This window comes from Rattus norvegicus, chromosome 13 (genome assembly GCF_021556685.1).
Source record: "Rattus norvegicus strain SHRSP/BbbUtx chromosome 13, alternate assembly SHRSP_T2T, whole genome shotgun sequence".
NCBI lineage: Eukaryota > Metazoa > Chordata > Mammalia > Rodentia > Muridae > Rattus > Rattus norvegicus.
The window spans coordinates 89,294,543-89,314,890 of NC_141546.1; the positions used below are offsets into that span (position 1 = coordinate 89,294,543).

The following is a 20,348-nucleotide window of genomic DNA, read 5'->3' on the forward strand; positions in this document are numbered from 1 at the left end:
CAGGGCTGTGCAGCTTTCCACATGCCAGGAATTTCTTACAAGTACTGTTGGGCCAGTGAAGCGAAGATTTATCCAAGCACCGAAAGTACATTTATAAATGCCAAATCTTATTGGCGTTATTATTTTCCCTCTTCTGGTCTCGTAGCTCTGAACTGGCATCGGGGAAGAAGTTGACTTCTGATGGGCATAGTGACGATGAGACGTGTTATCTGGGAAAGGAGTTTTGTCACGTTTCATATTGTGAATGCCTTTTCTATACTAATGTGTCTGATCCAAAAGGAAGGCTGGGTGAGCTTTTGAGACTTGAGTCAATTAGGTCTCTCAACTTCTAATGAATGGGTTGGGTCGTTTTGTAGTGCCCGTGTTACAGGTGAGAGAATGGAGAAAGAGAATGTCACTCCTGACAAATGACTTCTCCAGTATCAGGGAGGGAAGTGGTACCCTGCCAGGAAATGAGTGCTGGCCTTCTTAAAAGCTGAATATGAAGTGAGCAATGGTCTATTGCCCAATCTAGGATTTGATTATAAAATTTTTAAACCCTAATGACTGAAATATGGGTACTTGTAGAGATGTTTTATATTACTTTTGGCAAGTAGTGATAAGTCTTTTCTCGTGACTCTCTTCTACACCCAATAGCCACGTGACAATAAACCTAGCCACATGTGTTCGACACCTTTATAAATTGTGTAATTACATATATATCCTGTCTGCAAATATAAATATCATCCTTACCTTTGTGTCAGTGAAAATCCAAGGGACAAAAGCAACAGAAGAGTTGTAAGCTCAGTCTATTGTTTGGGACTATAGTTTAGGATCTGAACCTAGAGGTTATCTGTTGTGATGGAAGTTTACCTGGACTGGTTATAACCAGGAACATGCTGACCACTCATGTTAACACACTCAAACGAAATCATCTGTATCCTAAGCCCTGTGGCAGTGAAGATTTTTAAGACTAATGGTAAATCTGCAGTGTATCAGAACTTGACCATTTCTCAGTATTCTGTGGGCATTACACCCTAAAACAAAAATGTGACAGTAGAAATGTCAAGGTCTCCTTAGGAAACAGGGTACACTAGTGTAGCATAATGGTCCATACAGAGCAGCATGCTGGACACCTGCAGAGCAATGAGCTAGGACGGTGGTGAGGAACTATTATCGACTTGATGGCTACTCTAAGAGCATCCCCAACATCAGCATGCCACAGCCTTGCCAGATAACCTTGTTATAGACACACCTTTCCCTAAACTAGTCTTACTTTATGGCTTCTCCAACCTCCTTAACCTGTGTTCTCCCTCAGCTACAAAATTGGTTATTTGTCTCCAAATTCAAACATTAAGTCTATGAGAGGAAAGCTTTGCTGTCTGCTGCCTCCTTACACATTTATGTGTCTTGTTCTTTGCTCCTTTCAGTCTGGATATCCTGCCCATCTCTGTTTCAATTCCTGATATGATAAGAAATAAATACTGTGATGATAGCATCTTAGGGGAGGATGGGTCTATTTTGGCATGAAATTCAATTTTATATTCCATCTCGGCAATGAAGTAACAGTGCCAAGACCTTGAAAGAACTGTCATATTGCCTCCATAGTCAAAACCGAAAAACAATGAATTAACACACGGGTGATCATACGCAGATAGCTCTCTCCATCTCCAGGATCCTCTGCCTCCTGAGTTTGAGTTCTCATAGTCCTTTTATGTTTTTGACATTATACCATAAAATAAGTACTTAACAAGCAAAAAACAGAAAGCAGCCTCTGACCTAATGCATTTACTTGATACTTTATAACTATCCTGTTCCCTCTCTTTGATATTAATGTATATCTGGATCTACTCTGCTATGGCCATTCATCAGCCATCTTGTCTATTTTATTTATCATTTCAAAGAATCAGCTATTTTGGGGCATGTGCTCTCTTCCCATTCTTTTATAACAAATTGGTTTATTTGCTTTCCGATTCACATTCTTCCACCCTTTAAAATTATTTTTCCCATTAATTCATTTATTTATTCACTTTACATTCCACCTTCCTCTCCTCTTCCCAGTTCCCTCTCATACTGCCTTCCACATTCTGCCCTCTTCACCTCAGAGAAAGGGAGGACTCCCATGGGTACCGACCTGCCCCGACACATAAAGTCATAACAGGTCTATGCACAACCTCTCCCACTGAGGCCAGACAAGGCAGCTCAGCTAGAGGGAAGGCAGGCAAGAGAGTCAGAGAGAGTCGCCACTCCAATTGTAATATTATTTTCATTCTGTGACTCGTCTGAGTATTTTGTGATTTTTTTTACCAGTTGCATAAAAAAAAAAAAACAGTTTACTTTCAACTTTTCTATGTGTGTTTACAGCTATTCCTTTGTTTTGGAGTTCAACTTTCTAGGACTACTAAGATTGCTCAGTAGGTAAAGAAACCATATACCAAGCCTGGAAATCTGGGTTTAGTCTCTAGAAGCCACATGGTGAAAGGAGAGACCCAACTCCCAACAGTTGTCCTCTGGCATCTATATGCTCAGCTTGCCATTCCTGGACATATATTCATATACATACTGTGTGTTACAGCATTGTTCTCTGAGTCAAACAACTGCCATATTCATGAGATTAGTTATGCGTGCTTGTTGGGAGTCCATTGTGACTGGTCTTATAAGCTACTGACATATACTTCTAGGTGGGACTATTCCCTGAGTATCAGCCACCAGTATTCCCAGTCATCTCTATGCAATTATGTTCTAACTGGGGTCTTGAGGGGAGAGGCTCGAATATGTAAGTCAGTGATTCTCAACCTTCCTAATGCTGCGACCTTTTTTACAGTTCTTCATGTTGAGGTGACCCCAACCATAAAATTATTTTTGTTGCTACTTCATAACTGTAATTTTGCTACTGTTATGAATTATAATGGATATTTCCAGTAGTCTTCAGCCACCCTTCTGGATCATTGAACCCTCAAAGTGTTATGACCCACAGGTTGAGAATCACTGATGGAGCAGTGTTAAGGCAGGGATCCTATCTGTATACAGCCATGATGCAACTACTTTAGGGTCACTAATGCCCTTCCCTACAGCCCCTCAATAATTCTCTGTGAGCAAGCCCTTTGAGGATGAGTCTTCTCATTTGAAGCAAACCTCAGTATCATTAAGACCTTGGGAGAAGGGTAAGACATTGTCCACATCTACACTCCTGCAACACAAAACTAAATAAAGAATTTTGGAATTGAATTCTGCTTTCTATCCCACAAGTTTTGAGTTGTATAATACGTTGTTTCATTGCTGTTCAGTTGTTAACTTGTTTGTCATTGCTTCTTTGTGTGAATGTTCATCCGGATTGTTTCATGTATGTCGGTTTCCTTTGTCTGGTTGGCAATCAGATCTCTCCCTTTGCAGTTAATTGCTTTGCAGCCCCAAATCCTAGTCTGCCTGAATCCCACTTCCTAAAAACCATTGTGACTTCCCTAATCATCTAGGACACTCTGATACAATGTTTGGTATTTCGTTGAGAAGGAACAATTTGCTGTGATCCTCTGGAGTTTTCAGTTCCCAGTTGCACATTTTGTTGCACTTAACGTCTCTGAAAATGAAACATGTTTTACAATGGGATGGATCTTAGCATTAATTAGTGCCTGAGTTAAAATTAGCTTCCTCCAGAGAGGATTTGCGTTTGTTTGTGCCATTCAAGTGAAGGCACTGTAACAAGTTAACTTAAACCCGCTGCTTTTGCTTGAGTTAATTTGTGTGCTTGGGATGTGTGTGTGAGACTAGTGTTTGTTTTGTTTTGTTGTTAGGTTTTCCTTAGGAGGCTGGGATCTGTTTTTTGTTTTGTTTTGTTTTGCTTTCGTTTTGTTTTTGTTTTTTTGTTTTTGTTTTCAATGAAATCTGGTAATTGAGTTCAGATGGAAGCCCTGCAGGATTTTCTGTCTGGTTTATGAGTCAGATCTTCAAGGGAATTTCTTAAGTTTTCATCTGTGTACTTGGGGCCAGAGCTGAGATAAGTAAGTAAATTTCCTTACTTTCCCTTTCAGGCATGACTTGCTTTCTCATTTACTTTTCCATGAGTCCTTTGCAATCCTGGTTTATGATACGTGTGTGTTTGGGATAGGGAGACCTATTTTACAAAGATTCTTCATCTTAAGCTATCTTTCTACGGATACAGGAAATAATGCCATTTTCAAAATTCTACAGCATGTAGACGTGTGAAAGATGATATATTTTAAAAGTAAAATCTAGCAGATAGAAGGAAAGGAGCCTAAGAGAAGAACACACTCATTGGTACACTTAGAATCCTATAAAAACACTAAACTGGAAGCCATAATGTATACACAGAGAAACTAGTGAAGACCTGTACAGGTCCTGTGCGTGCTGCTTCGCTCTCTGTAAGTGCATATGCGCTTTGCTTATGTTGATTTAGAGGGGCTTGTTTTCCTCCATGACTTCTATCCCATGTGGCTCTTACACTCTTCTTCATGAAGTTGCCTAAGTCCTAAGGGGATGGATTTGATAGGGAAATACCATCTAGGGTTGAGTATTACATGGTCTCTCACTCTCTGCATATTGTTTAGCTATGGCTGTCTGTATTTGTTCCCATCTGACTCAGGAGGAAGTTTCTCTGGTGATGGCCTACCAAGGCCCTGATCTCTGAGTATAGTAGGATGTCATTAGGAGTCCTTTTTTTTTCTACCTTTTAAACAGTAGTATTTGTTTTTACCCTAGTGTCTGGATCTTGGTCACCCAAGTTGTCTCAAGTCTGAGTTTCATCTCATGGAGTGGGCATGAAGCCAAATCCAATAATAACAGTAAAAATTTCAGACTTGAAATCTTTTTTATCATTGCTGGTTTGATTCTACATTTTATTATAAGCCTCTAGGATAACTGTAGAATTTTCCATTTTGTCCCTTATTTCTATAAACATTTTAAGCTACAACTGTAGAACTAAATTTTAAATGTGTTTATTATTATCTTTTAGTATTATTAATGTGTGTGATGGGGGACACTCAGGCCACGGTACACTTGTAGAGGCCAGATTCAGCTTTGTGAAATCTGGTTCTTGTCTTCTCCCCTACATCCAGGTATTGAACTCAGTTCATCAAGCTCACCTTATGTGTTAAGCCATCTCAGTAGCTCTCAGCTATCTCATTTTGTTACTCTGATCTAATACTCTTTTTTGAAGGTGACTTTTTAATATATCAGTTTTCCTTATAACTGTTGGATTGCTGGTAGATTTCCTTAATTCCTAGAAAATTAATAGGTGCTAAGTGTTGTTTGTTTTTTTAGTTCTTATAAATTCACTTTCCTGTTTTTCATTTAATAGAGAACTTTTTTCTCAATTTTTATTGAAGTACTTTACAAATTTTTATTTCTCAGATTTTTAGTTGTTACCCTTAATTCAGACATTTCCTAACACAGAATGTGGTTACATTGTTTTTCTTTCTCTTTCTAGACACTTTGTTAAGGGTACTGTTTTTATAATCATCTTAAACCTAAAATCAATGATAGTCTAGCAATTTAGTTTTATTGACCTAATAATCACGCTTAATGAATTTTTCGTTTTACTGCCATTTTCAACCTCTTTTCCAGATTAGCTTATGTTTCTGGTAGTAAACATTATTCAGTAGTTCTTTCACTTAAGATGCAGAGAGGAATTTGACACATGAATTCTGGTTCTGTTTTTGTTGTCTGGCTTTGTTTTTGAGATTGGTTTTCAGACAGGCTCTGTAGTCTAAGCTCGTCTGAGACCCACTATGCTGTGAAGCTAGCTTCAAACCTGCAATCCTCCGGCCTCCATCTCCTAAGTGCTGGAATTACAAGTGCTTTTGTCCATGCTGAGCTATGCCGTTAATCTGTTGATATGTGCTTTTAAATTTCCAAAGGTAAAAGAGGTTTTTCAAAGGTGTTCTCTTCGTGCTTAGTTGAATAAAAAGTGCATGAAGAGGATCATCAAGAGAGATGATTCTGTGTAATTTTAGGATTTGAGTTCTTGAGAGTTGTCAATATATGTCAGTTGTTTCATTTCACTGGAACACTGTGTTCCTGTGTTAGGTGTGATGTCCTAGATTTGTTTACTTTTGTTTTCTTTTTGGGCTGTTTTTTTTTTTTTTTGACACAGTCTCACTTTCAGCCCAGGCTATGAACTTACAGTGGTCCTCCTGCATCAGCTGGCAATTGCAGGCTCATGCCTCAACACCCAGCTTGACTATTTTTGAGAGATTTGATAAACTTGTTTAAATATTTTTCTATCTTTCATGATTTATTCTGTCTGCATCTCCTGCCAGACAGTGAAAGGCACATAAAGCCATCAGAAGGCAAGTAGGGTAAACATGTCACTGTCTCCTAAATGCCCTGACATTTGCTCTGTTTATTTTTCCAGTGTTTTTGTTTTATATTCCCAAATTCAAAGTTCTTCCAACTTCTTGAACTAATCCTTATTTTCAGTTCTGTGTCATTTTGGGTACGTGTCTGAAGTTTTACTTCATCTGATGCCACCGAAAGTCTATATCAGCTCTTTAAGGGCAATGCTTGTTACAACATGTTGACAATTTTACTGTCAGCTTTTCTCTGTCTCTGTGAGAGCTATTCCTGCTGCCTGTGTGTGCCATGTCAGGATTATCCTGAGCCTCTGGGTTCCCATAAGAGTGAAATGGCCAGGATGGTTGTGTCTCTGGGTATCCTCAGGTTCCACATCCTCGGTATGTCTGAATATTTTCTATTGTCTAATATGTATCAACAACAGAGTAGTGGTTATAAGCTCCCTTTGGGGAAGAACTGGGAGAATACTTATAGTGTATTCTTTTAAAATTGTGTGTGTGTGTGTGTGTGTGTGTGTGTGTGTGTTATGGTGTGTAAACCAGAGCAGAGGTCAGCATTAGCTACTTTAACCAATCACTATCTATCTTGTGTTCTGTAACAGAGTCATGCTGAACCTGAGACCTGTCACTTTGCCTAGACTGGTAGCCAATGAGCTTCAGAATGTCCTGGCTGAGCCATACCAGATCTAAGACAGGTCACGGTGCCTGGGTGCTGAAGATGAAACTCAGGACCTCCTGCTTGTGCAGCAAGCATTTTACCTGCTCAAACATCTACCCAGATCCATTTCACTTTATTCTTGCTACAGTGTTCCATGCCCTTCCTCACAGGGACTCGGTGCCTTTGGTCAGGTCAGTGGATTCTGAACCCAAATTAGCCTACTTCTGAGAACCGATTGATGAGTCATGGATTTTCTAGCAGAGTCACCCCTCTTAGCCTCCTGACCCTCTACTCTTGCCTTTTTCCTAAGTTTCAAGCATTGAGCAATACATTTGTTTGCCCCTAAGGATGTCATGCTTTATTAACCATATCCACAGCGTCCTTGGCTTCCTCAGTGATTATGGTAATTGTGGTTCCCAGGCTCTGACCATTCAGCATTACCTCTTGGCTCCTATTCTTTTAGAGTCCTGTGTCTCAGTGGCTTTCACTGAGCCCAACACTCACCCACACCCTTGGCTTACAGAGAGGTCCAGTTGCTTTGTTCAGCTATATCAAGGCTCTTTGACCACTGCATTCTTGATGGCCTTACTGAATGGTAGAACCTCTGTGTAAAAATCCTTTGCTCAGTTTTCTTGCCACACATAACATACAAGAGCCTGCTGATTCTTAGACTATTCTTTATTACTTTGTCTTCCATATGCTAGGGTACCTTTGGTCGAACAGCCACTCTCTGCGTTGACTATAACTTACTCTTGGCCTGTAATAGAAAAGACATATAATTTTTCCCTTTCCTTGTCAAACCTAGAACGTTCAAACCTGGATTTTGCTTAAAATATTATCACTTAAATTATATTGACAGCTAAGCAAAATGCTAAGACACAGTGTCTAGGGGAGAGGGTCTCACAGTGTTCTGGGTCAGGAGAAATGCTAGCTCTTCTTGGAGAACAGGGAATGGCTTCTATAAACTTGTAAGTATTTTGAGCATCTGTCCAAGCTACCATGTTGATAGCTCAGCTTGACCAAACCTAATTTGAGCATTAAAACATCCCTGACACTCTGTGGTATTAACTAACTAATGATAGTGTCTTAATTGCCCAGCATTTCTACCTTATCAATATATAGGGAAAATAATTTGATTCTCTCTAAGGTGCCAGGTCTGTAGCCTTAACCTGCTTTTTTATGTCCTAAGCTTCTCACTATCGCTCTCCAGGGCGTCCATGCAACCAGCAATCATGAGCCAATTCTTTTTTCTGTATGGCTTTGTCCAATCATATTTTCAGTTGTCTTCAAGGACATTCCAGCAGACTGGATCAGCTGGACCAGGATGTTTTCTTAGGTTAGCTCTGATTATAACATTAGTAACTATCTGGCCACTGTGTATCGGCCATACTGCTCAGGATACATGAACCCTGAATGATCTGCTCTGCACGCTTCCCTCCTGCCTGCTCTTCATGTTACCTATTAGCCTACTGCTTAGCCCAGGTTGTCTAAGAAGCGGTGTCAAGACGAGTAGACACACTGTGCAAAGCAGGAAGGAAGGTAGAGGAAATGGAAACAGTTACAGGTCTAAACTGTAGAGAATGAAAGGGAAGGGAGGGCAGGGGAGCAGAGGGAGTTCTAAGAATTTTTGGCATTGTCAAAGAGAAGTCCTTAAGGCAGCCATCTTGGGTAAGATCTTGTATCTTCCAGAACTGCAGGTGCATCTGTGTCCTTCCTGTGTGCTTATTAGCCCTGGGAAGTGGTCAGTTTCAAAGCACAGAGGGAGAAGTCTGTTGGTCAATTCTGGTTTTCCTGTTCCAGTACGTGAGCTATGAAAATGTGAAAGATGTGTGTATATGCATGGCTACTGTGAAGACGATGCCCTTTATTTTTTTTTATACTTTTAGATGCTATCTTTAATGATATTTATTTATTATTATCTATTGTCTATTATTTCCCAAATAATAGAGCACCTTCAAATTTGCACCTTTTTTTTTTTACCACCCCACTAATTATTAACCACTCAACATTTTGGTTCTCATGGAAAATGGGAGCCTGATGTCTCTTCAGTTTCTTTTAAAATTTTTTATATAGACATCCAACTGTCCCCTCAGCAGTTATTGGAAGAACTCATTTTTTATTGATTTTACTGAACTGCTTTGTCACCAATGAATTGATCATATGTGTATGAGTCTAGTTTCTGCCAATAGATCTTTCATTGTTCTTTGTCTATTTCTCAACAATGCTGACGTGCTCATTGTAGTAAGTCTGACAGTCAGGCACTGCAGCTCTCTCAGAACATTACACTTCAGTAAGACACCGGCTAGCATAGCGCCTCTGGTTTTCCATATGCACATTAGAATCTGATCGCTTATCAAAGATATGGTTGGTTTTCATTGAACCCGGTAGGATCCATGGCTATGGCAATGCTGAGTCATTTGACTCACATAGATCTTATACGTGTTGACAAGGTTTATGCCCTCATATCTCACATGTTAGTTTTATTGTGAACTTTACATGTATAATATAAATACTACATGTTTTAAATATATATTATGCTTGATTTAAATGTGGACTCCTTCCTGTATAACTGGAATTTTCCTGGCTATATTGTATAACTTTTATTCATGTTGGATTCCACTTACTAGTATTTAATGGAATTTTTTATCTATGTCTAAGACAAATGTTGTCACATACTTTTCCCTTTGTCTGGGTATTCGGGTAAAGCTGGCCATGCAACACAAGTTAGCAACTGTTTCTTCTCCATTTTCTGGGAACATTTACACAGAGTAGGTATCATTTTTTTTAATATTTGGGGGAATTTACAATTGAAACCATGTAGGCTCTTCCTCCCCCCCCCCCCCCCCCGGAGCTGAGGACCGAACCCAGGGCCTTGCGCTTGCTAGGCAAGTGCTCTACCACTGAGCTAAATCCCCTCTGTTTTTTAATGGGATATCATTAACTATTGATTAATTTATTAGTAGACTGTGATTAGTAGATTGTGCTTCAGTTCCTTATGAGAGAATTGGTAGCTTACGTCTTCTAGGAAATTGATCAGTTTCTCCTCAGTTGTCAAATGTGTAGACAGAGCATAGATCATAATATTGCTATATTGAATGTCTATGAAAACCCTTATTACATATTTCTATACTAGCATTTGACATATTATCTGCTAGAAGTTTACAAGTTTAATTTATCTTTTTGAAGATCTGGCTTTATATCTCTACTGTTTTTTAAATTTGTGCTACCATTTTTTATTTTTTCTGCTCTAAGAATAAATAATAAAAATAAAAATAGTATTTCTTCTGTAGGTTTTAGGCCCGAATTATACCTTTCATAGTAGAAAATATTTCCTAGGATAGACCATTTGTTTTTGGGATCTCTTCTTTTTTAATATAAACATTTGATGCTTTGAAATTTTACCTAAGTTTAACTGCAGTTCATTGCTTAAACTATTGTTGTTTTGGTCCAGAGTCTCTTCTATTTCCCCCTGAGACATTCTCCCTGACCTGTCCATTGTTGTTTTTTTTTTGTTTTTTTTTTATTTTTATTTTTATTTTTTTTATTAACTTGAGTATTTCTTATATACATTTCGAGTGTTATTCCCTTTCCCGGTTTCCGGGCAAACATCCCCCTCCCCCCTCCCCTTCCTTATGGGTGTTCCCCTCCCAACCCTCCCACCATTGCCGCCCTCCCCCCATAGACTAGTTCACTGGGGGTTCAGTCTTAGCAGGACCCAGGGCTTCCCCTTCCACTGGTGCTCTTACTAGGATATTCATTGCTACCTATGGGGTCAGAGTCCAGGGTCAGTCCATGTATAGTCTTTAGGTAGTGGCTTATTCCCTGGAAGCTCTGGTTGCTTGGCATTGTTGTACTTTTGGGGTCTCGAGCCCCTTCAAGCTCTTCCAGTTCTTTCTCTGATTCCTTCAATAGGGGACCTATTCTCAGTTCAGTGGTTTGCTGCTGGCATTCGCCTCTGTATTTGCTGTATTCTGGCTGTGTCTCTCAGGAGCGATCTACATCCGGCTCCTGTCGGTCTGCACTTCTTTGCTTCATCCATCTAGTCCAATTGGGTGGCTGTATATGTATGGGCCAAATGTGGGGCAGGCTCTGAATGGGTGTTCCTTCAGTCTCTGTTTTAATCTTTGCCTCTCCCTTCCCTGCCAAGGGTATTCTTTTTCCTCATTTAAAGAAGGAGTGAAGCATTCACATTTTGATCATCCGTCTTGAGTTTCGTTTGTTCTAGGGATCTAGGGTAATTCAAGCATTTGGGCTAATAGCCACTTATCAATGAGTGCATACCATGTATGTCTTTCTGTGATTGGGTTAGTTCACTCAGGATGATATTTTCCAGTTCCAACCATTTGCCTACGAATTTCATAAACTCGTTGTTTTTGATAGCTGAGTAGTATTCCATTGTGTAGATGTACCACATTTTCTGTATCCATTCCTCTGTTGAAGGGCATCTGGGTTCTTTCCATTTTCTGGCTATTATAAATAAGGCTGCGATGAACATAGTGGAGCACGTGTCTCTTTTATATGTTGAGGCATCTTTTGGGTATATGCCCAAGAGAGGTATAGCTGGATCCTCAGGCAGTTCAATGTCCAATTTTCTGAGGAACCTCCAGACTGATTTCCAGAATGGTTTTACCAGTCTGCAATCCCACCAACAATGGAGGAGTGTTCCTCTTTCTCCACAACCTCGCCAGCATCTGCTGTCACCTGAGTTTTTGATCTTAGCCAATCGCACTGGTGTGAGGTGAAATCTCAGGGTTGTTTTGATTTGCATTTCCCTTATGACTAAAGATGTTGAACAACTGCAAAGCTTCTGTAAGGCAAAGGACACTGTGGTTAGGACAAAACGGCAACCAACAGATTGGGAAAAGATCTTTACCAACCCTACAACAGATAGAGGCCTTATATCCAAAATATACAAAGAACTCAAGAAGTTAGATCGCAGGGAAACAAATAACCCTATTAAAAAATGGGGTTCAGAGCTAAACAAAGAATTCACAGCTGAGGAATACCGAATGGCTGTCCATTGTTTAGAACTGACTTCAATTGTGTTCCTGTTGTCTTTATGGTGTTGAGTTTTAAAATGATCCTATTGTGGTTAGAGAACACACGTTGTTTCATTTCCTCCCCTCCTTTCCATGTCCCCTCCCAATGCCGAGACAGCACAGGACTTTTATATAAATTATCTTAAATTTTATGTGGCTAAGTCAGCCTATTATGAGTTATTCCTGCAGTGCCAGAATGGGTAAGCACCCCTTCCTGTTTCTCTATGCTCATCACTTGACTCAGAAATTCCAAATGCTTCCTGCAGGTATCTTTTTTTTTTTTCATTGACAGATAGAATAGTTATGTGAGATGCTAATAGTAGGGGGAACTGGGTGGAAATTATGTAGGAGCCATCTTGAGTGACTTCATAGATTTATAGTTTATTCTTAAAACGATTGAAAGTAGATACATGAAATGGTTAACCCAGAACTCTCAGGAACTGAGGGCAGAGAAACAATTTATCTAATTCTCTTAACATAGCTTCCATATAAAAGGACCAAATAGATAACCTGAGCTAACAAAAATTTATTTTCCCATTCAAGTGTGAGCAGTGATGTGTTCTAAAACTGTAAGATGTGAGGTGAGACCAGGTGGAGACAGAATGTCACTGGGGACCCGTGCAAATGAATAGAACGGAAGCAGGGGATTGAACCCAGATTAAAACTATGTAACAGTATTAAATTATAAAGAATGACACAGAAATCATGGTCTCACCCAGGAGGCTCGTGCATTTAGAAGACATCTATTTTAATGGGGAAATCTTTATGTTAAATATCAGAGAAAGAAAACAACCCAGGGAGAATGTGTTAGACTGGAAATAGGAGACAAGGGATGTGTGCGGTCCTTAAAGAAATGGTGATTAGGATAAAGGCCTCACACTGCATGAATTTTCTTTGGATTGAGATTTGATAAAAGTGTCCCCATTGGAGCTGAAGGTACAAGAAGGATGTGGGAGGGGGGGCGGGGGTTGAGTAGTGGAAATCATGTCATTTAGTGAAATGAGATGCTAAACAGAGCTTTCCACCTTTTTCTATTCTGAAAATTCAGCACACAAAGAAAAGTCAATCTAGACAAATCAACAAACTAACCTGGCAGTGTCAGCCATAGCTGCCATTTTGTTCCTACTTTAGGAGTTTCTGGCTGCTTGTTCTTGGGTCTTTAGAATCAGGACAGAGCCTACCTTAACTGTCAGCTTAGGCAATCAGCATGTGAAAACCCATTAGGATTTCTCTCTCACCACCTATTCTTAGGAGCTCATTTACTTTCCTCTGTGAAATCAACATTTTTCTAAGAGCAGTTGAGATCACAGGGTCCCTAAAGGTATGTGTATTATAATTTTTTTTCATGTTAAGAGAAAAGAAATTCAGCTTATCCTCCGGCCTTAGTGAGTTCCTCTAATTTTCCAATGCCTGGGGCAAAATAATAAGCAAGGAAGACATGGACCATCCCTCAAAGTTCTTTAGTAGTGAAAAAAAGTGGATTTGTTCTTGGTCTTTGGGGTAATAAAATACAACACTTCATGTAACTGCTTACGGGGCCGAGGGAATGAGGTGGACATGGGCGTGGTACTTTTCATGTTCCAGAAATTGTACTTGTCTGTGGATGGTTTTAACCGAAAATAGACCTTCCTCTGGAGATTTTAGTTTGTTCTGAAGAATAATATTACAAAATCCAGTATTACACAATAACAAAAAGGTTCAAGCGATGGAAGATTTATGCAGATGATTCTCAGCAGTCCTTTAAACAATACATTCCTTCGTTAATATCTAGATGCCTTGTGTTCTTGGTTCTTCCAGGATGGCCTGAATTGAATTATACAAGCAATTCCCTTTATGGGTATAAACTCAGCAGAATCTGGCCTTTCTGATACACTTCAAAAGAAGAATGATAGTAAGAGGGAAAAGTAAAAGCAAAGGTCATAAGGAAACCAAAATAGAAGGCTGACCCCAAGGTCTGCTGAGTCTCGGCTAGAACTCCATAGCTGACTCATTACAAGGCTAGTCTAACCGTACAAGTGAGCATGAGAAACAGCCTCGCTATACACTCCACTGCACCCCCAGTACAAATATAAGGGCCCCAAAATATCCTGAAATGCTTCATTGGCATTCGGGTCGTGGACTGGACGTAGGACTTTAGTCCCAAGTATTGTTGACATTAACTTTCGAACCACAGGGAATAAATGAATTGCCTGTTCCTGTCTGTGCAGTGTTTGCAAACCCAAGAGGGAATGAAGAACTCATGTCTGAATTGAGATGTTGGCTTTACTGTTAAGTACAGCTTTGGCCATGTTGTGATGAAGGTGGGATTGAACTGAACAGATGTGATCCTTTCAGCCAGCATCATTGCTTAGCTCTTAACCATGATGCCTGTTAGCCTAAAATTAGCACTCTTGCTACCCCCCGTGCATGCGCATGCCTGTGTGTGTGTGTGCATGTTATGAATAACACCTATGACAACAAAAAATATGAAATCAGCTCATTAAATAGAATCACAGCAGCATATTATTCCTTATTTTTCATCTTTTATATAAGATTACAGGAATAAATCATTTTTTCACATAAATAAAGTGAGAACTTTTCTTGACAGGTTATATTCAATGTTTTCTTTCTTAATCAAGTGCAAGGAGCTGTAGGGATGAGTAAACAGGGAAGGATTATCTTCCAGCTGTAGCACCAGAGCACCATCCCTTAGTTAACTGATATAGTGATGTCATTTTTAATATATGCAAATGGCATGCTCAACTTTGTAATAATGGTGGGTATAATAGAGGAAAAACAACCTTCTCCTAAGCTTCTCAATGTGAAAGGTGTATCAGGACCTTATCCTCTTCTGAACATGCTGGAATAGTAGAAAGGCTTCTTAGGCTGAGTGCGGTGGTTCATGCTTTTAATCCCATCACTCAGGAGATTGGAACAGGTGGCTCTCAGTGACTTCAAAGTCAGCCTTTTTCAAAAAACAAAACAAAAGCCTTCTGTACTGTCTGCCACAGGAATAGCCTAAGCATAGTCGAGTTTCCTGTGCATGCGGCAACACTATGAAGCCCATCCATCACACAATGCACTTGAACTCAAATGATCCTCATAGGGTGAGTCTAGGTAAGGAACACTGTCATATCTTTTCCAGAAATTAAGTGACAAAGTTTAGGAGAAGAACCTTTCTACACCATCAAAATCATAGTCATTGAAATCCATAGGCCATGATTTTTAACCTTAGGATATAAAAGACAATACATCAAAGATTTCTTCCACTACAAAATTCCTATAAAATCATGTTTTTCCCTCCTAGAAGATTGGTGAGCAGACAATGATTGTTTAAGAAGTTAGTAAATAAATCAATCCCTGTTTGCCAGGTATTCTTCAGGTGCAGGTAATATAATAAAGAAGTAAACATAAAAGAGAAATTCACTAGTACCAGTTGGAGTTTTTATGAAGAGAGATCATTGATATTATTTGAAACCAACATGTCTCCTACAGGTCCATATGTTAAAGAACAACTATAGTACTATTGAGAAGTCATGGTCTTTTAACAGGAGGATCCCAGTAAGAGGAATTAAAGTCACTGAAGGCACGCCTCTGGAGGAGTTAATGAGACTCTGTCCTTCCCCTTACCATCTCTGCTCTGTGGCCTCTCTGTGGGGCTGTGAAGCTTGTTCTAGCATGTATGTTTCACCATGGGGTGCTGTCCTCTGCAGCCCCAAACACAGTAGGTCCTATTTACGTTAGACTTAAAGTTTTTCCTTAGAAACTGAGTCTCTCATGAATTTATTGTGGTGACAGAAAACTGGCATGGAGGTGAGGCCAGTTACTACATAAAATAGCTCTTGCTGTGTTAACACCAGTGAGTTGTAGAAAGCACTGTGCCAGGGCTATCTTAAAGGAGTTCAGGGTTACCCTTCGACTTCTCTTGAGCATCTAGGTGGAGTAATACCTAAACAAAGATCTAAGCAAAACAAAAGAGAGTCCCATGGACACCCACCAGGGAGATGGAAACAACAGTGCCAGGAGAGTGGAAGGCCAGGGGCGTGGGCACAAGGAGCCAGCAGGTAAGATTGGATGTTATGCCATCGGAAGAGGAAGGCTATCTGACATCACCAAGGAAAATGTCAAGTAAGACAAACTCCCTCAGGATTCGGAGGCCAGTTTTTAGGTCAACGACTGTCGATTGTTTCAGGGCACTTTTTATGCTATAGCGGAATGAAAGCTCTGCCCTTGGTTGCTGAAGAATACATATTGGAAACAGCTTATCAATTTCTGTGACTGGGAGGAATTTGTTTGTTCTACAGAGGAACAGTTATAGAGAGAGCAGTCCATGTCTAGGCAACCAATGTATATGTGACAGCCTGAAAACCATGCCATGTTAACCAAGGGCTTAGCAAGTTTTTCTAAAGAAAGTCTTGGAATAGAGATATTTTCCTTTGTCTTTGCCCTGCCATACACAAAGCATGGGCATGGTGATGCCTTGCACTGACATGAGTTAAATGGATGCAGTGGCACCCATCTAAGGACTGTAACAGACTAGACACCCCCAAAACTGCTAGGCTTCCATTCAAGGTTCTATACCTAATACTCGACTGGAAGTGAATCATGGTTACAGATGGGAAATAACTTTTGGCCATAACCACTGACTATAGAATATTGAAGGCGTTTCATTTTCAAAGAACATTGTTCTCCATAGAAATCATAAACCAGGTAGAAAATGCTATTTTAGGGTAACTTCTTGCACCTCTGGGTTGTAATGAAAACAAAGTTTGGGGGGAATTTTTCATCTGTATAGTTTCCAGAAGACTGTAAAATTAATTTGATGTGAGACCCTTTTAGGTACAGGAGACAAAGTTGTTTATAGATTATACTTAAAAGCTTTCAAAACTTTCAATTAGTGTACATCATGGTGTACAGTGAAAGGGCTTCAATGAAATTTGTATTATACATAGCGTGTACATTAACTATATTTACTATCTGTTGCCCTCTCCAACAATCCCACTTTGATATCTCTCTCTCCCCCTCCCTCCCTCCTTGTTTTATGTGTGTATGCATTTGTGCACACACACGTGACTCCTATGTTCTAGAATGATAAAATATGTTTTTTTTCTGATTCTGGATATTTCATTTAACATGAGGATCCTCAGTTTAATCCATCTTCTTGCGAACAACAAGAATTTCATTCTTTATAACAGAATAAATCTCTTCTGTGTTTACATATTACGGTTTGCAGCTCCTGATGGATATGTAAGCTTACTCCATATCTTGGATATTATGAATAATGTCACAGTAAATGTGATTTAACAGGTGTGTCTGGAGTACGTTAACTCCTTACTTTTAGGGTACACTCCTTGGTGTACCATAACTGGATCCTATGGCAGTTTTGTGAGGAATGCGCTTTCTCTTCATAGTGAACTCATTAATGTAGATTCCCAACAGCAGTGTATCCTGGTCCTCATGCCCTACTCCCTCACTAGCATTTCTCCTTGCTTTTATTTTTCTGTTCCTTTGTTTTAGTAGTAGCCTTTTTATCTGAGATGAAATGGCATTTCAGTGCAGTTTTAATCTGCATTGCTCTGATGGTGAAAATGTTGAACTTTTTTTTGTGTGTGTATCCATATGCCATGCCTACTTCATGCTTAAAAAAATATCTGTTCATAGTGTTTGCTCACTTCTTGACTAGACTGCTGGATTTTCTGGTGTTTACCATTTAGAATCCTTTATATATTCTACCTATTAACCCTTTGTCAGAAGTCTTGCTAGCAAGGAGTTTTCTTTAATTCTGTAGGCCCTCTCTTCCACTTTTAATATCATGCAGCACAATTATTCAAAAATTGTTGATTATCTACTAAGTTACTGGATTCTTTTTCAGAAAGTTCTTTTTTATGCCTGTGATCTAAAATTAATCCTTTGATAAGTTTACACATGCGTTGATTATATTCTTCTCCTACTCCTCTCCCTAACCCTTCCCAGACTGACCCCCAACCTCCCTACGTCCTCTGAGCCTTATACCTTCTTTGAATTTTGCTGCTGCTGTTTTTCTAACACACCAAGTTCAATTTGTGCTCCTCATGTACGCATGAGAGTGGGCCCATCCATGAGAGATTGGCCACACCCTTAAAGAAAAAGGATACCTATATGGAAGCTATCAATAGTCAATAACTCATCAGCTTGGTGTGGGACCTCATGAGCCCCTTTTCCTCTAAGCCGATATGTTGATTGGCTGATTCTGTGCAGCTGCGGTGAGCTCATTAGTGTATCATTCTTGCCATGTCCAGAAACATAGCCTCATTCCAATCCTCCATGGTCTCTGGCTCTTATTCCCCTTCTAATACCTCTTCCCAGATGCTTTCTAAGGCTTATGAGAAAGGGATATGTTATGGACATCTCATGTGTGGCTGAGCACTCTGAGACACACTAATTCCTTTGATCGGGTATTATTTTCTGTATTTACCAATGTCTACTATACACACAAAAAGCTTCTCCGGTAAGGCCTGAGAGCTATAAAGATAGAATTTGGATACTAGTCAATAATATGTCTCTTTAGCAAAATGGTAATAGTATTTTCATCCCTATGCCATGTGAGCTACCAATAGTGGTTACTTGACCAGACATATGGTAATAGTCATGTGTTTATTCTTATGGAGGGTGTATCAAGCACAGTCAGACAAATCAATGTTGCTAGCCATTTATATTACCTTTCAGCTATTAATAAAGCTGGCCAGCAGGGAAGAAGCTTCCTGGTCATTACCAACTTGATTTCTTCATACCCTGTGAACTATGCCCGAATCTTGAAATGTTTTCCTTATATATTCCTCAAATAGTTTCAGATCTTACATTAAGACTTTGCTTTCGAATTGATTTCTATGCAGGGTGACAGATATGGATCTAGTTTTATTTTTTCATATGAATATCCAGTTTTCCCAGCATGATGTTGAAGAGGCTGTCCCTTTGCCAGTGTATGGTTTTCACATTTTTCTCAAAAGTTAGATGACTATGACTATGCAAAATTTCTTCTAAATCCTCTTTTGTGGTCTACATCTGTCTATTGTTAATAGCAGACTGGTACTGCAAGCAGCACATTGTTAAATGAACCATGGGTCATTAAAGAAATCAGGGGGAGTTGAATTTTAAATTACAGATTAAAGAATATTAGGGGGTTGGGGATTTGGCTCAGTGGTAGAGCACTTGCCTAGCAATCGCAAGGCCCTGGGTTCGGTCCCCAGCTCCGAAAAAAAGAAAAAAAAAGAATATTAGAATCAAATGAAGAAATGAAAGAACAACCTTTGTGGTGTAGCAAACATTACTCTCTCTCTCTCTCTCTCTCTCTCTCTCTATATATATATATATATATATATATATATATATATATATATATATATATATGAAATGTAGTATGAATGTGTGCTTGAAATACATTTTAGTGCGATCATCCATGAGTGATGTGGTGACTTCTATGAAGAAGAAGCATGTCATTTGTTCTTGTAAAACTTCTAGGGTTTGAATCCTGGTGTGAACATATGTTAACTCTTTACAATTTATAAAACATCCCCTATTCCTTTCCCTAACCCTTTTGTAACAAAATCTCAGATTAACCTTAGAAATCTTAAAAAATCCCAACAATATACCCAAGAAACAGGAGAAAAAGAATCCCCAAAAGAAGAATTAATTAAGGTCATGACAATTAACTAAAGAAATGAAGATTGAATAAAGTCTCACAAAGTTTCAACAAAATGAAGTAAATGCTGACCCTTTTACCAGATGAGAAAGACTGAGAAATCCTTATCCAGGTAAACCAAGAAAGAGTAGGAGAGAAACTCAAACTAATAAGGTTAGGTATGAAAAAGGGAGATTCTAAACAAATAATGAAATTCAGAGAATCGTCAGGAAATGATTCTAAAACATATATACCAGTAAACTGAAACCTAGGTAAGAGATATATTTCCAGATACATATAGCTTACCAAAATTAATTCAAGATGACATGAACAACTGAAACTATAATAACCTATGGGATCAAAGCAGTGTTAGAGTATAGTTCTGTCTCCAAAAAGACAGAACCAGAAAAGCTTGTGGCTGATTTCCACTGTGTGTTTAAAGTAGAATTACCACCAAATATAAATTAAATATATTGAACATATTATAGACTGTCACCTTTGTGAAGCACTGTTGGGGTCTGTTAAGAGCCTTTGATAAACATTAATACAAGGTTTATTATGAAGAGAGGAGCTTAAGGAAAAGCAAGTATACAATCAGGAATATGGTTATAGGCTTCTTAGAGATAACTTGTCTATAGGATCGGTTCATGTCCCCCCCCCCACACACACACACAAAATACCTCTATAATACCTTTTTGTTTAAAATTAAAAGAGCTTCTACAATTTAA

The 20,348-nt window shown here is 39.1% G+C and overlaps 1 protein-coding gene across 1 annotated transcript in view; it reads left to right on the plus strand.

Annotated features, from left to right (window-relative positions):
• Fmn2 (formin 2) overlaps positions 1-20,348 on the plus strand; it is a 311,596-nt gene that overhangs the window by 248,489 nt on the left and 42,759 nt on the right.